The following is a 17,864-nucleotide window of genomic DNA, read 5'->3' on the forward strand; positions in this document are numbered from 1 at the left end:
ACCTCACATCCCATTGTCGCACTTCACAGGTCAGGCAGCCGCCATTTCAAGGGCCCACATGGCTTAATTTCTACTGCGTCACACATACCTAGGCCTTGCATCGACACTCATACAAGCCATTCAATGCATTGGGAATTGTGTTATGTGCAAGCTGTGGTTACGTACCTGTGGGTTGATTGACTCTGTGCTCGCTGTTGTCCTTCATAGGCACCGTCCGCTGGGACATGCGAGGAGATGGAGGAATGTTCCTGTGTACAGACCGCTGGTGGACCTGTCGACAATGGAGGAAAGACATGTCATACTGACATACAGGCTTGACAGAGCCACTATACAGGAACTGTGTGCCCAGCTGGAGACAGACCTGATGTCACCCATCCGCCAACCCACAGGGATACCCCCTCTAGTGCAGGTTCTGTCAGTACTCCATTTCTTTGCAAGTGGGTCTTTTCAAACAACAGTGGCCATATCATCAGGGATGTCCCAGCCCATGTTTTCCAAGGTGTTGTCCAGAGTGTTGTCTGCCCTGCTCAAACACATGTGAAGCTACATCGTGTTCCCTGAAGTGGGGGATTTGCCTACAGTGAAGGGTGATTTCTATGCCCTTGGACATATTCCCAACATCATTGGTGCCATTGATGGGACACATGTTGCTTTGGTCCCCCCCAGCAGGAGTGAACAGGTGTACAGGAACAGGAAGAGTTATCATTCCATGAATGTCCAGATGGTCTGTTGGGCTGACCAGTACATCTCCCATGTTAATGCCAAGTTCCCTGGGTCAGTGCATGACGCGTACATCATGCAGAATAGCAGCATCCCTTACGTGATGGGTCAACTCCAGAGGCACCGGGTGTGGCTATTAGGGGACTCTGGTTACCCCAACCTGTCCTGGCTACTGACCCCAGTGAGGAATCCCAGGACAAGGGCAGAGGAACGGTACAATGAGGCCCATGGGCGTACTAGGAGGGTGATCGAGCGGACCTTCGGCCTCCTGAAGGCCAGGTTCAGGTGCCTCCATATGACAGGTGGATCCCTAATGTACTCACCAAAGAAGGTGTGCCAGATCATCGTGGCCTGCTGTATGCTTCACAACCTAGGCTTTGCAACGCCAGGTGCCTTTTCTGCAGGAGGATGGTCCAGATGGTGGTGTTGTAGCAGCTGTGGAGCCTGTGGAGAGTGAAGAGGAGGAAGCCGAAGAGGACGACATAGAGAACAGGAACACAGTAATACAGCAGTATTTCCAATGACACACAGGTAAGAGTACACACCGGCATATTACATTTACTTAAAGACTCCTACCTCTCTAATGTCTGACTTTTTCCCCCAGTGTATGGTAACTGTGTTGTGCCTTTCCCTTCCGATTTCAGAGATGTGGGTCCCACTGCGTGACATCTGCTTTGTTTCCCCATGGACTACAGCTTTGTGACAGTGGTATGTTGGCATCACAATGTAAATGAACATTTTGGCACGGTCATGTCTAATACATTTGTTCAAAATCACAGCCAGACTCCAGATTTTTTGTGCAATAAGTGTGTTTATTACAGTGCTCTAAATTGGTGGGAGGTTGCAAATCGGTGAGGGGTGATGGTGGAGGATTGTCCATGGCAGAGTCCAGACTATCAGTATCACAGGTGCATTGTCCAAATGCCTGTTGAAAGTGGTGCAGGGGCAGTTTAAAGTTGGACAGGGTGTCAATGTGGGACAGTGGGATGACAATCAGGACGGTATCCTTTGCTGGCGGGGGTCTTGGCGTCTTACTCTGTCTTCTTCCTGGATCTCAGGGCCCGCTTGCGGGGTGGTTCTCCTTCTGCAGGGGGTGGGGTTCTGGTGGCCTGTTGGTCTTGTGTCGGGGCCTCCTGTCCACTAGCGCCGGCGGAGGTGGTAGGCAGTTCTTGGTCCATGCTAGTGACAGGGGCCCTTTGTGGTGCCACAGTGTCCCGCAATGTGGTGACTACCTGATTCAGAGCCACTCCGATGGTGCCCATGGCGGAACTGATGTTTCTTAGTTCCTCCCTGAACCTCGTATACTGTTGCTCCTGCAGAAGCTGGATCTCCTGAAACCTGGCCAGGACCGTCGCCATCTGGGAGTGGTGGTAGGCTCCCATGATGGAGGAAAGGGCCTTGTGGAGAGTGGGTTCCCTGGGCCTGTCCCCCCCCTGTCGCACAGCAGCCCTCCCAGTTCCTCCCTGGGCCTCTGTCCCCTGGACCGTGTGCCCACCGCCACTGCCCCCAGGTCCCTGTTGTTGTTGGGGTGGTGGGTTAGCCTGAGTTCCCTGTAGTGGTGAACACACCGCTGATTGACGTGTCCTGGGGACGGAGGGATGGGCCCGCTGGGTGGCTGCTGTGCTGGTGTTCCCAGAGGGGGGAAGGTCTGCTGTGGCCTGCTGTGGCCTGTGGCTGTCTGAGGGTAACCGACTGTCCCGAGGTCCCCGATGGGCCGGGCTGGTCATCTAGATCCAGGTCGACAGAGGTGCTGTCATCACTGTGGGCCTCTTCTGGGGGTGGAGTGGACATTTGTGGACCCTCCTGCGCGGTGACCTGGCGTTCGGGTCCTGCAGGGGTATAAAAGTATGTTTATTGCTTCTGTGTGTGCCATGGCGTGCAATGGGTGGGTGCCCGTGTACCCCAGTGCTGGCATTCCCTTGTGGGGGCTGTTGTGACGGTGGTTTGGGGGGATGGGTATGTGCAGTGTGCATGCTTTGGTGATGGGTGTCTATGCTTTGTGGACGCATGCAGGGCTTGGTGTTGGGATGGGGGGGTTGTGATGGTGAGACATTTGCAAGGAGTATGTGTGATGGGGTGAGGGTGGGGGTATGAGATGGCATGCTGGTGGGGTGGGGGGGATGAAGTAGTGAAGATTTCACTTACCAGAGTCCATTCCTCCAGATAATCCTGCGGGGCCCTCAGGATGCAGGATCGCCAAGACCTGCTCCTCCCATGTTGTAAATTCTGGGGGAGGAGGTGGGGGTCCGCCGCCAGTCCGCTGCACCGCGATGTTGTGCCTGGATACCATGGAACGCACCTTCCCCCGTAGGTCGTTCCACCGCTTCCTGATGTCGTCCCTATTTCTTGGGTGCTGTCCCACAGCGTTGACCCTGTCCACTATTCTGCTCCATAGCTCCATCTTCCTGGCAATGGTGGTGTGCTGCACCTGTGTGCCGAAGAGCTGTGGCTCTTCCCGTACAATTTCCTCCACCATGACCCTGAGTTCAGCCTCCGAAAACCTGGGGTGTCTTTGCGGTGCCATGGGGTGGTGTGGGTGATGTGTGGGGGTGGATTGTGTGGTGCTAAGTGTGGTGATGTGTATTGTTGTGTTGTGTCAAGTGCATGCTAATATTGCTGGGTGACAGTGAATTGGGCGTCTGGGAGCTCGGATCTCTTTTCTCTGTGCGTGTTCACGAATCTCTAGGAGTGGGGGTTTGTGGGTGATGTGGGTGTGTGTTTTATATTGTATTGGGTGTGTGGGAGTGTTGTTTGTATGTGTATCAGGTGTGTGTATTTTGAATTGTCCAATGTGGCTGTGTTTTGTAAGTTTGTGTGTATTTTGAGCACGGCCAATGGAATACCGCGGGTGAAAGACCGCCGCGTGGATTCGTAGGTCGTGATGGCATCGGCTTATTTCTGTTGGCGTGACGGGGGAGGTTTGGTCATCACCAGTTTCTCGCTGCCCTTTGGTGTGGCAGACTTTTGTGGATGTCTGTATTTTGGCGGTTTGCCTGCTGTGGGTCAGAATGACCGTGGCGGTTTACCGCGGCCGCGGCAGTGTTATGGCGGTCTTATGCACGGCGGTAAGCGCCTTTTACAGCTGAGGTTGGAATGACCCCCTTTATGTCTTTTTCATATGATTGCAAAATGGTGGTGGTCTTTTTAATAATGACTCTTGTCTTCACAATTCTGTCTCTTGCATTGTTCATTATTCTAATCATTGCAGCCCATGTAACTTATCGCAGAATGCAGTTGTATTAAATAAAAACCATTGACACTTTACTGCATCTTTGATTATTGCTTGTGTTTGGTTGAGACATGATTTATCTGTGAGAAAGGGGTAATCTCGGTTTAACCAGGACACTCCCTGAGATGCCTCAAGTCCATGTGTAAAGGCTGCCACAAATCACCTTTTACTATTTGATTTTTTGGTGAGGTGCTGCTAGTGAGCTGGAAAGGTTGGGATGACAGTTGTGACTTGTTGTAGGACAGGCATAGTCGCCTGTAAACATAAGTACTGTCATCCTTAAACCAGCAGTCTTGCCTAGAGCAAGAGTTCAAACTACGACATGGTGCCACCAATGATGGTGTTTAGGCACTAATTACGGATACCCCGAATATCACTGTCTCACAGACAACAGGTACCCTAAGTACCATTATGCGGAGACATCCGTGGTCTTAGGAAAAATCCTCCTCAGCTGAAAAGGTAACACCTAATTAGGCTGTAGGTTGTTTGAGCTTGAACTCTTAAAAAAGGACTTTACTCACCACTTGGTGTTCCATTTCTCTGACCAATTTTTCAAATATAGCTAACGTCATAGACATTCCTGAGAATGCTAGACAAGCATTAACACAACACCTACTAGCGCATGGCTTTACAGAAGAGAGCAGGGATGTTACTCTTATAGTAGAAACTAATGAAGCCTACCAACAGAAACATTTTACTGTTGGATCATCTTTCCTGAGGTGGACCAAAGATCGCATATATTTCACAAATATGAAATTGCGAACGTACCGCAACGGTACCAAGCATACCAGTAGTCATGAAGTAGCACTCCCATACCAAGAGCATCTTAACTGGTTTGAAGGTGCCCTCCCACATGTATTACAAAGAGTGAGACTAGGTCCTTTAGGTAATGATGGACCAACTTGGCCTATGTTTGCCACACACACACCTCACCCAGGCATACAAACTATGCCAGTAGCAGATTTACGAAACTTACATAATCAGTTAGTAACACTTTATAGACGACTTGTTCAGTTCGTAATGCGAACATTGAACGCAACACCAGTGCGTCCAGCACCACCAGCCCCTGGTGGATACCACTTGGCTACTGGGAGTAATCCACAAACTGTGCATACTATCATGGGTAAAATACCCACAGAACAAGAGAAAATACTGCTCTGGATAGCCCAGAAAACAAATCAGCTGGAAGCTGTGTTTCCCCATACGGGACCTCAGGAAAAAATTAGACTTCTCACAATGTGCTTGCCCTTTGGGATGGTTCCCTCACTGGATGACTGCGCCACATGGTGTACTGTCTTCGCTGCCATATATACTACCACGCATGATACCCCGACACTTGCTAATTTACCGGAAGTGTTAAAACAAATACAGAATGAGCACGGGGCTGCACCGGCCCTAGATTTGGGGATGAAATGAATGTGTAAATTTGACGCAGTTTCCTCAATAATACTCAGTAACATTAAAGGGGAAGCGGTAGCACTGGCTATACGCCAGCGTCTCAGAGAAACTCCACACTTCGAACAGGAGAGACAGCTACCAAAAATAATTTCCGACACCTATACTAGTATAGGATGGGATAGTTTGGGCACCAAACCAAAGAAATTGGAATTACAAAGTACCACCCCTAAGGAAGGTACAAAGCAGGCACAAGAGGGTTCTAAAAAGTGCTGGGAAAAACAAAAAGAATTTAAAGATAGACGAAATAAGAGAGCTGATTCTCCACACCCGGAGAACTCAGAAAGGAGATACAATCTCAGAAATCGGGAAAGTATAAAAACTCCTGATAGATATACTGATTCACCTCCCTCTCGTTCCTTTCAGGACACTCCAGATAGACGTAGCGAGAGAGGGGGCTGCCTGACCGATGTCCTGAATACGTGAAACAAAAGAAAGACTCACCACAGTCTACAATTAAAAAAGAAGAAAAGACTCCTCAGCAAAAGCCACAATTTAAAAAGAAAAAGGTGGCAGCACTGTTAGTTAAAAATGCCAGTACACTTGAGAACATTGCTGAAGAACAAGACATTGGCAGTTACACTGTTAGACAGCGCAGCAGAGGTCACGATATGTCGCCAGAGTCTGAAACATCATCTGGATGTGACAGCAACTACTGATTGCATTGCGGTTGAGACTGGGGACGTCCGCGATCTCCCACCAGATAGGGTTTTTGATTTAAAGATTCAAATCGAGGGAGACATAGAGCGCACCATTAGTGTGATATTCTGGGATGAACTTACTAGTGATATCCGATTGGCCGAGAGAGACTGGCCCCGAGTTCAGGCTCCTTGTTGGAGCAGATAGAAATGTGGAGTTTGGGGTCTCTGAACTAACAATTTTAAAATACATCTTTTAGTGAAGTTGTTTTTTAAATTGTTAGTTTGAAAATGCCACTTTTAGAAAGTGGGCATTTTCTTGCTTCAACCATTCTGTGACTCTGCTGGTTTGTGGATTCCCTGTCTGGGTCAGATTGACAGGTGGGCTGTTTGTGAATCTCCTCTAGACAGTGACACAAAGGGCGCTGGGGTGTAGCCTGCATATCTTGATGAGCCATCTGAGCTGGAGTGGAAGGAGAAGTGGTCACTTACATCTGAATAAACTGTGGCTGCCCTCACACAATGCAGTCTCCAAACACCTGGTGTGTGTCTGGGGCCAGTCCTGGGCAAATCAGGATCTTGTGAACAACAGAGACTTTCCTTTGAAGTTTGCCTACTTCAAAGGCAGAAAGGGACATAAAACCCTAGACTGTTAGATCCCTTTTGGATTCAATAGGGACCTCAGTAAAGGAGAAGAGCTGAAGAGCTATGGAGAAGTGCTGCCCCTGCCTGTGACTATGCTTTGTTGGGCTATCCTGCAGTTGCTGCTTCTGCCTGAGAAAGGGGACAAAGACTGGACTTTGTTGTGCATTCCTGCTTGAGACGAATGTCCAAGGGCTTGAACTGAGCTTGCCCCATGTTGTTGAATTCTCAGAGCCATCAAAGACTTCTGCTAGCACCTTGACTCTCTTGTGAGGCTCCTGCCCTGCTAAGAGATGCTCCATCCAGTCCCTGGGCCCTCGAAAGGTTAAGCTGGTGGAAATGGACAAAAGTCCATGCACAGACCACCGTGGGGGAAATTTTTGATGCACCATCTGCAATGCGGCTGATAAATAACGCACCACCCGCTTCACAGCTAAAATCGATGCTCCACGCATGTCGGCTGGGAGATCGGCGCATCGTGGCTGGAGAAATAGTGCAACACTCACTTGCAGCTGCTGATATTGATGCAAACCTCATGCAGTGTGGTTTTCTAACACCCTTCGAACAGATTTCTCATGCAACATCAATGGGTGTAAAAAATGAACGCAAGCCTGCGCAGATCCAAGGTGCCTGTCTGGAATCAATGCATCGCTCTCTTGCAAGGGAGAAAAGCAATGCATCACAGACCCAACCAGAGAAGAAACTATGCATGGCCTTAGTTGCGAATAAGGAATCAACGCATAACTGACTTTTCCGATGCATGCCCGTCCATGCAGGTTTATTTTTGATGCAAACCAGGTACTTTGTGTAGCAACAATGTATCCATTGTTTTCTATGGAGTAAGAATCTTATTATTTTGAAAATTCCTATCTTGACTTGTGTACGTTGGATTTTTTCACTTTGGTCTTGTTTGATTTAGATAAATATTACCTATTTTTCTAAACTGGTGTGGTGTCCATTTTGAAGTATTTTCACTGTATTATTATGTGTGTTGGTACAAATACTTTACACGGTGATAAGCCTGACTGCTTGTGCCAAACTACTAAGGAGGTGAGCGGGGTTTTCCAAGGTGAGTCTCTCCCTTACCCTGACTAGAGTGAGGGTTCCTGCTTGGACAGAGTGTATACTGACTGCCAACCAGAGACCCCATTTCTAACATACATGATCTGTTGTTAGTGTTTGTGCTGTAGTTAATTCACATGCTGTAGTTAATGCAGAGCCTGTAAATAGTGCATGTTTTGTAGTTAATGAATGTGCTATGGTGAGTGCATGCACTGTACTCAGTCTATGACCTATAGTTAGTGCATGCACTGTAGTTAGTGAGTGTGCTGTAGTTAATGCATGTGCTGTGGTTACTGCACTTGCTGTAAATATATATGCCGTAGCTAGTGCATGCGGAATGGATAATGCACAGGCTGTAGTTAGTGCATGCGCAATTAATTATGTACGGGCTGTAGTTAATGCATTTCTGTTAGAAATGCGGTCTCTAGTTGGCAGACATATACTCCCTTGTCCAAGTAGGGACCACAATCCTAACCAGGGTAAGACACACACAATCCAAATTATCCTGTGCCCACCCTCTGGCAGCTTGGCACTGAGCAGTCAGGCTTAACTTTGAAGGCAATGTGTAAAGTATTTGTGCAATAAATCATACAGTAATACAGTGAAAACACCACAAAAATACACCACACAGGCTTAGAATAATAGACAATATTTATATGGTTAAATAAAATAAGGTCAAAATGATAAAGATTCAATAAGTACAAGTTGAAATATAACTTTTTGCACAATTAAAAAGCGTCTTAAATCTTGGGAATCAACAGTTGTCTCTTCGATACACAAAGTACCTGGTTTATGTAAAAAATTACACACAAGGAGACCGCAGAAGAGGAGATGCGTGGAAAAATAAGGTGTGTGTCAGATTTTCTGATGCAGCACAGACGATGCAACATTTCTTTCCACAATGCAAGGGGCTTTGCGTAATTTTTTGGCTTGCAGTTTTGGTTCCGCACTGCGATGAGGGGATCTATTTGACTCCCAGGGAAAATGCGGGGATATCCTGGGCATGCTGTAAGATGTCACAGGTGCTTTGTCGATCCATTGTGGTGATGTGTCAAATTTTCTGTCACATAGCAGGAGCTGCAACAATTTTTAATTCGGGGAAATGGCTCCCTCGTACCGGTTCGGCTGTGCATTGCATTTTCTGTTGCACGGCAGGCGCTGCATTGAATCTTCACGTGGAAAGTCGGGCCTGCATCGCTCTGGTTCAGCTGTGCAGTGATTTCTCAGTCGCAAAACAGCTGTGCATTGTTTGGGGCAGGCTGTACGTCGATTTTTACCGCACATGTCGGGCCATATTTATACTTTTTGACGCACAACTGCGCCAACACAGTTGTGCGTCAAAAAATCTAACGCCGGCTAACACCATTCTGAAGCACTATGCGGGCGCCGTATTTATTCAATGACGTTAGCCGGTGTTAGCCGGCGGAGCTGCCTGGTGTGCGTGAAAAAAAATGACGTACACCAGGCAGCGGCGGCGTAGGGGAATATGGAGCTTGGGCGCCAAAAAATGGGGCAAGTCAGGTTGAGGCAAAATTTTCGCCTCAACCTGATTTGCGCCATTTTTTTAACTCCCAACCCCCATTGAAATGACTCCTGTCATAGCAAAGACAGGAGTCATGCCCCCTTGCCCAATGGCCATGCCCAGGGGACTTCTGTCCCCTGGGCATGGTCATTGGGCAAAGTGACATGTAGGGGGGCACAAATCAGGCCCCCCTATGCCACAAAAAAAAAAAAAAATTACTTACCTGAACGTACCTTATGTTCCCTGGGATGGGTCCCTCCATCCTTGGGCATCCTCCTGTGGTGGGCAAGGGTGACAGGGGGTGTCCCTGGGGGCATGGGAGGGCACCTCTGGGCTCCTTCCGAGCCCACAGGTCCCTTAACGCCTGCCCTGACCAGGCGCTAAAAAACGACGCAAAAGCGGCTGGACGTCATTTTTTTTGACCCGCCCGCTCCCGGGCGTGATTTTGGCCTGGGAGTGTAAATACAGCGCACATGCCTCGGAGTCAATTTTTTAGACGGGAACGCCTACCTTGCATTTCATTAACGCAAAGTAGGTGTCCGCGCTAAAAAGTGACGCAAACTCGATGGACTTTGGCGCTAGACGCGTCTAACGCCAGAGTTTAAATATGGAGTTCGTTTTGCGTCGAATTTGCGTAAAAAAAACGACGCAAATCCGGCGCAAACGGAGTATAAATATGCCCCGTAGTTTCCTGAAGAGATGAAGTCTGTTTGGCCCTGAGACTTCAGAAAACAGGAGGCATGCTCAATCCAAACCCTTGGAGAGCGCTTCTCAGCAAAGTCAGAGGGCAGCAGTCCTTCTCAGCAAAGGAGCCTAGATGAGTCCTTTAGGTAGCTAGGCAGTTCCTCTTGACAGGATGCAGGTTCAGGTCCAGAAGTGTCTGAGTTGGTGGGGTCAAAGACCCAGTTTATATACCCAAAAATGCCTTTGAAGTGGGGAGACTTCAAAGAATGGTTTTGTAGCGCACAAATTCCCTGTTCAGTACAGTCCTGTCTGCCAGGGTCCCAGTAGGGGGCTTGGCAGTCCATTGTGTGAGGGCAGGTCACTAGCCGTTGAAATGTAAGTGTTAGCCCCGCCACCCTTCCAGCCCAAGAAAACCCATTCAGTATGCAGATGAGTGCAGGTGTGACTGAGTGTCCTGACTTTGTGGTTTTCTGGGTGAAATGCACAAGGCAGCTGTCAACCAGCCCAGCCCAGACATTGATAGGAGACAGGCTGTAAGGCATAGATGTTTTTTTAATTGCAGAGAAATGCTCACTGCAAAAGTGGCATTTCCGAAATACTAATACAAAATCCAACTTTACCTATAAGCAGGATTTACTATTACCATTCTGACCATACTAAATATGACCTGGTCACCCCTTTCTTATCAGAATGTACCACACAAAAAGTGCATAAGGGTAGTCCTATTGCTAGTCAATGAAAGGAGCAGGCCTCAGAGTAGTGGAAATCACATTTAGGAGTTTTTTCACTACCAGGACAGATAAATCACACATGTACATATCCTGCCTTTAACCTACACAGCACCCTGCTCTTATATTTATTAAAAGGGGAGTTTAAGGCTTGGCAAGTACTTTTAAATGCCAAGTCGAAGTGACAGTGAAACTGCACATAGGCCTTGCAATGGGAGGCCTAGGACATGGTTAAGGGGCTACTTATTTGGGTGGCACAAACAGTGCTGCAGGGCCTGGGCACATGTGGGGCACTTTACTAGGGACTTACAAGTAAATTAAATATGCCAATTTAGTATGAGCCAATATTACCTTTTTTTTAGGGAGAGAACACATGTACTTTAGGCTGGTTAGCAGTGGGAAAGTGTCCAGAGTCCTAAACCCAGCAAATGTGAGGTCAGAAAAAGAAGAGGAGGAAAGCAAAAGAATGGGGATGAGCACCCTACGGCTGCCATTTCTAACAATGTGCTGTAGTTAATGCATGCACTGTAGGTAATGCATGCCTTGTAGTTAGTGTGTATGCTGTAATTAAAGCATATACTGTAGTTAGTGCATGTGCTATAGCTAGTGCACAGGCTGTAATTAATGCAAGTACTGTAGTTAATGCATGAGCTGTAGTTAGTGCATGTGCTGTAGTTAGTGTGTATGCTGTAATTAAATCATATGCTGTAGTTAGTGCATGTGCTATAGCTAGTGCACAGGCTGCAATTAATGCAAGTGCTGTAGTAAATGTATGCACTGTAGGTAGTGTGTGTGCTGTAGATAGACTTTGTTGTAGTTAATGAATGTGCTGTAGTTAGTGCGTGCTGTAGTTAATACATGTGCTATAGTTACTGCATGCACTGTAGTTAATGCAGGTGCTGTAGCTAGTGTGTGTTCTAGTTAGTGCATCTGCTATAGATAGTGCACAGGCTGTAGTTAATGTATGTGCTGTAGTTAGTGCATGCAGTCTAGTTAGTGTGTGTGCTGTAGTTAATGCATGTGCTGTAGTTAGTGCATGTGCTGTAGTTAGCGCACATGCTGTAATTAATGCTTATTCTGTAGCTAGTGCATTCACTATAGATAGTGCACAGGCTGTAGTTAATGTATGTGCTGTTGTTAGTGCATCTGCTATAGATATTGTACAGGCTGTAGACAGTGCAAGCACTGTAGTTAATGCACATGCTGTAGATAATGTGTGCTGTATATAGTGCATCTGCTGTAGTTAGTGCATGCACTGTAGTTAGTGCATGTGCTGTATATAGTGTGCGCTGCAGTTAATGCATGCTCTATAGTTGTTGCATGCTACGAAGCTAGTGCATCTTCTCTAGATAGTGCCCAAGCGGTACTTAGAGCATCTGCTATAGATAGCACACACATTGTAGACAGTGTGCACGCTGCAGTTAATGCATGTGCAGTATTTAGTGCATCTGCAGTAGTTAGCACATGCACTATAGTTAGTGCATCTGCTGCAGTTAGTGCACATGCTGTAGTTAGTGCATGTGCTGTAATTAGTGCATGTGCTGTAGTTACTGTGCATGCTGTATTTAGTGCATGCACTGTAGTTAGTGCATGTGCTGTAGTTAGTGCATGTGCTGTATTTAGTGCATGTGCTGTAGTTAGTGCATCTGCTGCAGTTAGCGCACGTGCTGTATTTAGTGTGTGTTCTGTAGTTAGTGCGTATGCTGTAGTTACTGTGCATGCTGTATTTAGTGCATGCATTGTAGTTAGTGCAGGTGCTGTGGTTAGTGCATGTGCTATAGTTAGTGTGTATGCTGTAGTTACTGTGCATGCTGTATTTAGTGCATGCACTGTAGTTAGTGCATGTGCTGTATTTAGTGTGTGTGCTGTAGAAAGTGCAAATGCTGTAGTTAGTGCATGCACTGTAGTTAGTGCACGTGCTGTAGTTAGTGCATGCACTGTAGTTAGTGCACACAATGTAGACATCATGATTTAGTTGGAATCAGGTTCATGGCTCCCTTCTGCTCACAGTCAAGGGACGTGACCGGGACTGTGATATGGTCCTTTGTATGTCACAGGACGTATGAGACAAGTAGCTGCAAGTGGTCACTTTGTCTAACCTGGTCCGAGATTACATTATATCACTGTTGTCCAAATGATTAGTTGCGATCTCTCGGAATGTTTTAGGTCCTGAGCATCATTTCTGATGCAACATATTACAGGACATCTCTCTGAGGTCTTGACCTAAGCCCCCTGGTACTGAATGACTGTCAGTGTCCTAAGAAAAGCATTGAAAGAGGAGAAGTGAGGCGGGTGCCTACCTGCGGATACTTGTACAGTGCCAGGAGCTGGGCCATTGAGTAGGTGGTCGAAGAGGACAGGTCGCCGAAGAAGCCCACCAGGGCACCTTCGCTTTGACACCTGTAGTTTGGAACTGGCTCATTTTGCTGAGACATGATGCTCAGGGTGCTCTGAAGAGCCTTCATCTCGCTAGCACAGGAGTCAAATATATGGTACCCCAGGGTGAGGTTTGGTAAAAGAGTGGGGCTTCTGTTAATCTCCTCCACGGCGTAGATGAAGACCAGGACCTGCAGAACCTGCTGAAATGAACCCCTGAAAGAGCAGGAAACACATCAGAAAATTACAGCTTTGTCACTGCTTTCCACATGAGCAAAGCAACAAGAATATAGAGTAATGAACTGTACAGGAAGTATTTGTTTTTGTGTTGTAAAACGCTAATCAATTCAAGAGCAGTGCTCTTGTTCTGATGACCTAAATGTGCTGCTTTCATCTGCTGTATGCAGCAGCAGATCACCTCAACGTTTCCCCACCAATTTCAGAGATACTATGAGAAATCTGCCCTGGTCCACCAGTGCACCACCCCACCCCACCCCACAAAAACATGAAGCATCTCTGCAACTTGCAAGTCACAGAGCTACAAGATCACCAGACTTGAAACAGGTCTGGTGAAAAGAACAACTATTGTAATAACTACGGCCATGAGAAAGGAACCTGCCAGTAATATTGGACCTCTTCACATAGTGGTAGCCTGTCCCCATCAAACCCCTGCATGTTTGTACATGTTATGTGTACTACCGTTTATGGTGCTGTGTTGGAGCATATCTAGTACCAGTGCAAATAGCATCACCAGTACCAACATCAGTACCCACACCTGCACCATAACTAACACCAGCACAAGCAACATCGATACCTGCAACAAAATAAACAACTGTGCCAAACTAACACCAACACCAGCAACAACATAAAAACATTAATACTTGCAACATAACAAACACCTGCATCAAACTAAAACCAATACCAGCAATAACACCAAAATCAACATCTGCACAATATTTAACACTAACACCAGCACCAAAATCAATAACAGCAGCACCAACAACACCATCAACCACACACACGAACCACAACACCGCACCAATACCTCCACCAAAACCAACACCTGCACAAAAACGCACAACAACACCAGCATCAAAAGCAGTACAGCTTCCTGCACCAAAACTAACACGACTACCAGCACAACCTCCTAAACAAATACCACCAACAACACCAAAACCAGCACCTAGACAGTAAACTAGCACCAACAATAGCAACCAAAATCAGTAACAACACCACCGACTCCATCCACAACATCGATCACAACACCATATTAAACCATACCGAAACCAACACCTACTGCATAACTAACCGCAACACCAACAACACTAACAGCAAAAACACCAGCAAAAACACCAGAAACAACGCCAACACCCATTTCAGCACCAAAAACAGTAACACCAGCAACAACACCGAACCCAGACCCAACATCAACACAAAACATTTAGCTGCAAAATGTTGGCCCATATTTATGAGAGCCTTGCTCTGCCTTTACATCAGTTTTAGTGACGCAGTGGCTGAGCAACCTCTCAACATATCTATGAGGCCATGCAAAGCCCCTTTGTGTGGCTTTGAATGGCCTTACAGATATGGAGTTAAGCAAGACCCCACAAGTTGCTGTCTTTCTCTACTCTTCACCATGGAGGTTTTCCATGGACCCTAAGGTGTGGTAAACCTTACCCCTTCACAAGGGAGGTGCAAAAAGGAAAAAAGGAGAAACATCTTCATTTCTGCTTATTGTTTCCTCTTTCTATGTGAGCTGCATTCTGCAACACACATAGAAACAGGAAAAGGTCTCCTGGGATGTTTTAGTGTTGGAAAGTGCCCCTTCCTGCACAGATCATTCTTGCACCTCGCCACCAAAAAGTGGAACACTCTTCCTATCCACCTCTACCAGACCAAAGACCTCCTTACCTTCAGGAAACTTCTGAAGAACTGGCTGTTCGAGCAATAACAGCACCTCCCCCCCTTCTCCCTCCCCGTCCTCAGCGCCTTTAGACCCTCAAGTGCGCTTTACAAATTCCTGATTGATTGACTGATTGATTGATTGCACCATTGTGAAAGGGTGCCTACGCTGCCATTATTCAGCCAAAAAGGCACTAGCATAGATGGTAGGGACAGGAATGTGTGGTATTGCATAGATGCAGTGCAGTTCTCCCCTTTCTTTTTGACAGAAGGCAGTGCAGCATGACTTGCTGTGCTGTCCTGCTCCAAAATTTCACAAATTTCACACTATGTTTCTCAAGACCAAGGTAACATTGTCTGCAAAGTACATCTTCAATTTTAATTGAAATGGCACATTAAGAGTTTATTGCCTTGTCTGAATGCAGTACAACTTTTTGTTTGAAAATAGCATTAAAAAACAAGCATTGACAAATAAAAAAGGTCTCAGTTTCTGGGCGTCTATCCCTGGATGAGTTTCGACATAGATATCGACAATTACACCATACCTCCACTCACGATTGGAAATGAGTTTTACCGCCATGGATTTCACGGTTTTGGGGACTTTGATTACTAATTGGAGAATTCTGAGAATAGAAATATTGAGATGTTATCGGATACAATGGCAATTTAGGTTTTTCTCAACTGACCAAACATCCTACACATCTAGCTGGCCATACATTGTATGGTTTGTTCTCTAATAATAACAAGCTCCACGTAATGAGAAATCTTCTGTTACTATGGTCAGATTGCAAAGCAGTGATGTTTAGTATTAATCTCCCCAAGTAACAATGGCAGGGTGCTTAAACTCCTAAGCATTAAGAGAAGAGCCTGGAAGAAGGTGAACTCAGCAGATTGATTCTACAGCTTCTTCTCTGTTTAATACTTGATAATGCTCGGTACCTCGGCGTCCAAACAAGACTTCTTTTCAGAATGCAGCGACTCGGCTTTTGTTAGGTATTTGTTAGGGTCAAGTCAGCATAATGAATAGTGGATACACACTTCTCTTCAGGAATTAACAAACTTTTTTCTGGAATATCCTTTGGTAAGTTCACATCTATTTGAGACAATGCACCTGCTTGGCTTTTGTTAGGTATTCCAAGGTATCAATCAGTTTTGAAGGCACTTATCAAGCTACAATGGCTTACATAGCTAAGAGACTACTATTTAAGGCTCTTGGTCTGGAGTATAAACCTCTGTATAACACCGGCCCGGAGTATTTCCGGAATAGATTTGTGTTGTATACACCTGCCCGGACACTCAGACCTACAACAGCCAAGTTTGTGGTCATCTCCAAAGTCAAACGCGCAACTTGCAGAGGTAGGAGTTTCTTTCTGAGGACGACTAAACTGTGGAATCGGCTTCTTCTGAGCATAAAAAATGTTTCAGATTTATTGACTTTCAAAAAGGTTCCCTCTGAGGACTACTAAACTGTTGAATCAGCTTCCTCTGAGCATAAACAATTGTTCATATTTATTGACTTTCAAAAAGTTTCTTTCTGAGGACTACTAAACTGTGGAATTGTCTTCCTGTGAGCATAAAAAAATGTTCAGATTTATTGACTTTCAAAAAGTTCCTCAAGATATAGGGGGTCATTACGACCTCTGCGGTCTTTTTGCAAGGCCGCCGAGGGACCGCCGTGCGGAAGACCGACGTGCAGGCGGTTTGCCGTTCGGCGTATTATGACTGTTGGCTGCTCTCCATCGTTATTCTGACGGAGAGCCGCCAACAGCCATACTTGCGGGCGGCAGGGAAGTGGAGGTTGCTCCACCTTCACCGCCACGCCAACAGAACACCGCCCAGCGAATCACGTCCTCTGATTCGCCGTGGCGGTGTTCTGTTGGCGGTGTGGTGTTGGCGGAGCTGCCCCCATGGCTCCCGTCCCCTCCTGGAGGATCGACGGAACAGGTAAGTCGATCGTCCGTTAGGGGAGGGCGGTGGGGGGGTGTTGTGTGTTGTGTGCTTGCATGGGGGTGTGTGTGGGTGTATGTAGAGGGGGTGTGTGAATGTGTGTATTCTTGCGGGGGTGTTGTGTGTATGGGAATGAGTGCGTGTATGGCTGTGTGTATGTCTGTATGGATGTGTACGTGCATGTTTGAATGTGGGTGTGCGTGTCTGACTGTGTGTGTGGATGTAGGCATGCATGTTGGGGTGTGTGCGTGTGTGTGTTGGTGGTGCCTGCATGCGTGTCGGGTGTGTGTGAGTAATGTTATGTTGGGGGTCGGGGTAGGGAGGGAGGCCCTGCCACCTTTGGGGGGTGGCATGGGTGGTGGGGGGTGTGGTGGAGGGAGTCGGGTGTGGGTGGGGTTGGGGGGTGGGTGAGACCCCTATCAGTACCAGGGAAGGAATTCCCTGGCACTGATAGTGCTTACCGCCATGGATTTCATGGTGGTTGAAACCGCATGAAATCCATGGTGGTAAGCCAGGTCCAAATACCACCAGCGGAATACTGACGGCCGTCGGGCTGGAGACCCGGCCCGGCGGTCGTCTCCACCCTGGCGGACGGGACGAAGAACCAGCGGATGACCATGGCCGTAACCGCCATGGTCATAATACACCAAGGTAAGACCGCCAGCCTGTTGGCGGTCTTACCGCCGGTTTCTCCGCCATCTGCCAGGGTTGTAATGACCCCCATAGATTTTTAGCCCGTAACGTCCTTTGGGTTTCTGCTACCCTCTTCTGTCTGGAAGTCCAGGAGTAGCGCCAAGACGCTCTAGGGCATTTGAGTGCTGTATAAAATTGTACATCAAAATCACAGTTTATACGCAAATTACTGTATCAAGATGGGAGACGTGTTGAAAGCAACATATCAGTGATCTTGAATCTTTAACCAATAATAATGTATGCCAAAAGCCATTTAAACATGGCTA

This window comes from Pleurodeles waltl, chromosome 1_2 (assembly GCF_031143425.1).
Source record: "Pleurodeles waltl isolate 20211129_DDA chromosome 1_2, aPleWal1.hap1.20221129, whole genome shotgun sequence".
Taxonomy (NCBI): domain Eukaryota; kingdom Metazoa; phylum Chordata; class Amphibia; order Caudata; family Salamandridae; genus Pleurodeles; species Pleurodeles waltl.